The sequence below is a fragment of the Mus pahari genome, chromosome 7 (genome assembly GCF_900095145.1).
Source record: "Mus pahari chromosome 7, PAHARI_EIJ_v1.1, whole genome shotgun sequence".
Taxonomy (NCBI): Eukaryota; Metazoa; Chordata; class Mammalia; order Rodentia; family Muridae; genus Mus; species Mus pahari.
The window spans coordinates 82,650,989-82,655,191 of record NC_034596.1 but is presented as its reverse complement, the minus strand read 5'-3'; the positions used below and the strand labels follow the sequence as shown (position 1 = coordinate 82,655,191).

The window sequence follows — 4,203 nt, the reverse complement described above, 5'->3', positions numbered from 1 at the left end:
TGCCCACGGGTAACTGCCAAGAGGCTGCCAATCAAGCCAAGGTCACATATCCAATGAGTGCTACAAAACTTGTTTCCTGACATGGGGACAGAGTGGCCTTGATGGTCAGGCCCTTTCTCAGGACACCAGGCGGCAGGGCTCCCAGTCTCTACCCTGGACCTTGTCTGAGTACCTGGGATCATAACAGGCAAAAAGGAGTGAAGGCATGTCATCAGCCTGCACCAGGGACAACAGCAAGGTGCCTTCAGGGGAGGGCTGGCAGGTACAGCCTATCCAGAGCTTGGGGCTGCCTCACAAAGTTCCCACATCTAGGTGGCACCGGCCCACAGGGTGAGAGTTGCTTTTGGCAAGAGAATCATTTGCATTTTTTAAAATATGGACTTCCTCTTTTTTTTTCCAATTTTTTATTAGGTATTTACTTCATTTACATTTCAAATGCTATCCTGAAAGTCTCCTATACCCTCACACATGCACCCTTTCCCCTACACACCCACTCCCACTTCTTGGCCCTGGTGTTCCCGTGTACAGGGGCATATAAAGTTTGCAAGACCAAGGGGCCTCTCTTCCCAGTGATGGCTGACTAGGCCATCTTCTGCTACATGTGCAGCTAGAGACACGAGCTCTTGGGGTGCTGGATAGTTCATATGGTTGTTCCACCTATAGGGTTGCAGCCCCCTTCAGCTCCTTGGGTACTTTCTCTAGCTCCTCCATTGGGGGCCCTGTGTTCCATCCAATAGCAGACTGTGAGCATCCACTTCTGTGTTTTCTAGGCACTGGCATAGCCTCACAAGAGACAATTATATGAGGGTCCTTTCAGCAAAATCTTCCTGGCGTATGCAATAGTGTCTGTGTTTGGTGGCTGATTATGGGATAGACCCCTGGGTGGGGCAGTCTCTGGCCGCCAAATTCTTTTGGGATAACAGGCTTCTTTAGACTCTGGCTGTGGGCGATGTGCTTGGGAGTGACGGTGGTCATTGTCTTAGTTGCCATCCCTGACAGCATGGGTGTCTTCAGTGGCTGACTTTCAGGTTCAGGACTGTGGGAAACCTGGCTGCTGCTGGCAGGGAGCGCCCTCTTGGAACCTGTGAGGGCAGCAGCCAGTTGGGGGTTGGGTATGTGAGCAATCCTTTGCTTCTCCCCCAGCACTGTACACAGAGGAAAGCCTCTCAGTTGGCCCTGGGGCGGACTGTAGCCAACTGGCCAACTCCCTCAGTGCTCGATGTGTTCGCAGGTGGCACACCTACTGAGCAGTTGGGGGCTGTGCTGAGGGAGCCACGGGGCTCTTCTTTGCGGGCTCTGCCTCCTTGCCTGGCTTGCAAAGGTGTGAGACCCTCCTCTTCTGCCCTGGGAACAAAGTGATCAGGCCCGCATGCATCTTCTCCTCAGCCTTCTCCTTGGGTGGCTGCTGGGCCAGCCGGTCCTTGTCCTCCATCTTCACGCTGGTGGACTTGGTGAAGACCCACAGGTACTCCTCCATAGGGTCCACGTGGAAGTCCACCTCCTTCTCCAGAGTGGAGTAGTCCACTTCCTCCTCAGCACACTGGCTGGATTTTGAGGAGGAGGAGGAGGAGGAGGAGGACAATGAGGAGAGCGGTGCAGGGATACAGGTGGAGTGGCCTTGAGACGATTGTGAACCTTCATCTCATCCAGCCCCAGGCTGTAGTTTGAGTCTGATTCTGAGTCTGAGCTTATGCTGGGCAGGCTCGGGGGCCACACCTGGGGTGCTCCCGCTCCCAGTCCTGAGTCCTCCTCCTTGCTTTCAGCCCCAAATAGCTCTGTGTGGCTCATGGTCCATTTCTTGAATTTAGGGGTGTCCTGGCGGGCTCCTTTATCCAGAGATCGGGCCTTGTGGTCCACGAATTTTCCTGAAGGCATCTTCTTTGCACTGCCACCTTTCCAGGCCAGCAGTTGCCGGGACCGTGCCTAGAGTTCTGGGGCCCGGTGTTAGAAGTGTGGCCTAGTCCCCCTTTCCCTGAGCTGGCCACTGTGGTCACAGAGGATGGCTTTTTCTTGGTTCCTTCAGGCCCCTGGGCCTTGCCCCTAGGGCTACTAGCAGGCATCTTCTTCTTGTCTACACAAACCTTTTCCTTCCCTCTGGGCCTGGCTGAGGAGCCGGTCTTGACCACTGACATTGTGTCTGGTGCTTTGGGAGGCTGCCCAAGTTCTTTCATGTCATACTGCACAGCCATCTCCTTGGTGTCCAACAGGCCACCCTCCTCATGCTCTCCTCCTTGGAGACAGGCTTCGCACGTGCCTTGCTTTCAGGGTCAGCTCCAGCCTTGGAGTTGTTAACATCACCCTTTGGGGAGTGGGCCACATCATCTTCTGAGTCTAAAAACCTGGTCTCACAGTCATGGAAGGGGTCATAGGGCTTCTTGAGGACAGGTGTGTATAGCTCGGCACCCCTGGAGTCCCGTGGCCGCTTGGTGGCACTCTCATCCCTAGCACTGGCCCCACCAAGGTGCGGAACTGAATAGTTGAACAGTGGGTCATACTCTAGATCTGACAAAGGTTTTGAACTATCCGCCACGTACTTGCCACCTGACACAGGGCGGCCAGAGCAGTTCAGCTGCCCCATAGAATTGGAGACATACTCCAGGCTACCAGCCCCTCCTGCAGCTCTCCCCTGACCCCTGTCTGAAGGGGCCCGAGAGTACTTGTGCCCTGGCTCAGCAGGGACAGCCAGTGGGGTGGGCTGGTAGGCAGCGTCCAGTCTCAGCTGGCCACCTGACTTGTAAGTTAGGGCCAATGAGAAGGTGTCAGCTCCATCCATGCTTGTGGCAGGGCTGCAAGGCGCCAGGGCTGAAGCCCCAGCGCTGTGTCCCCGTGCAGTGTCAAGGAACTCCTGGTAGCGCCTCTGCTCCAACTCCACCTCACCACGCACAGCCTCGATGGCCTGGTTGACCAGCTCCAGCTCCAGCTCCAGCTTCAGCATGCCATCACCCTGACCCAAAGCACCATCCTTCACAGGAGGCTGAGGCAGCCCTGGGTTGAAAGGGTCATAACCAAGCCCTGATGCGGAAGATGCTGCACCGCGGCTACTGGGAGCCCCGGAACCATGAGCTCTGCGGTGATGGAATTGGCTGTAGGGATACTGGCGAAGCTTCCCGGTAGTTCCTTCCCAGTATGGGCTGTCGATGGAGGGGAAGAAGTCGGTAGATCCCAGCATGGTCTGTTCCACAGCAGGGCCCCAGTCTGGAGACACCGAGGACCCCGGGACCGCTCCTCTCTCTCGCCCTGGAGGCTTCTGCCCTGGAGGCTTCTGCTCATGCTTTTCAGACCTCACCACAGAAGTCTTGCCCTGAGAACTGGAAATAATTTTTTAATCAAAATTTTTGCACACAATATTGAATTGTATAGCTTAATAAAAATTTCGTCTTATCATTCCGAGGGATGTTGTTTTATATATATATAAAAAAAAGCAGTCTAAGATTTCATAAAACACTTAATAGACTCAGATACCATTTGAATATTTTAAAGAAGCTTAGAGTAGCCAAGATTATATGGTAACTTGTGTTTATCACGCCTTTAGTTTATCACAAGAACACTCAGAATTATGCACCGCTGCAGTTTGAATGGACATGGTCAAAAATACAATTAAAAAAAATTCAAGGCTAGAGAAATTGCTCAGTGCTTAAAAGCACTGACTGTTCTTCAGAGGTCCTGAATTCAATTCCCAGCAACCACATAGTGGTTCACAACCATTTGCAATGGGTTCTGATGCACTCTTCTGGTTGGTGTGTGTGAAGACAGCTAGCATATGCTCATAAAAGTAAATAACTTTTTTTTTGTTTTTTCACAACAGGGTTTCTCTGTATAAGTAAATAACTCTTAAAAAATGTTTCCTCAGTTCACAAAGTGAATGAAAACTTGAAGATGCCACAGGTTTTGTTACTTAGATCCACTTTGGGACACAAAATAACACATGAAAGCAGTTGACATAGACACATATGACAACTACATGAAATCCTGGTGCATCCAGTGAAAACAGAAAAGCAAAGGCCAACCAGAAAGTTCATCTCCTCAAGATGTGGCAAAGGCTTAGTAACAAACCAACCAGCCAGAATAGGACAAAACAAATCAACAACAACAACAACAACCCCAGAAACACTATCCAGTTCATTTTCTGTTGGCCATCTCCTTCTGGGTATGGGGCTTTCCCTTAAGAGAGTTTTTGTACATAGTGAGGCCTCCTTGGAGAAA

At 51.7% G+C, this 4,203-nt stretch overlaps 1 pseudogene; it reads right to left on the bottom strand.

Moving 5' to 3' along the window:
- Window positions 1–3,169, bottom strand: part of LOC110324065 — a 9,344-nt pseudogene extending 6,175 nt beyond the window's left edge.
- Between the last annotated feature and the right edge of the window lie 1,034 nt (window positions 3,170–4,203).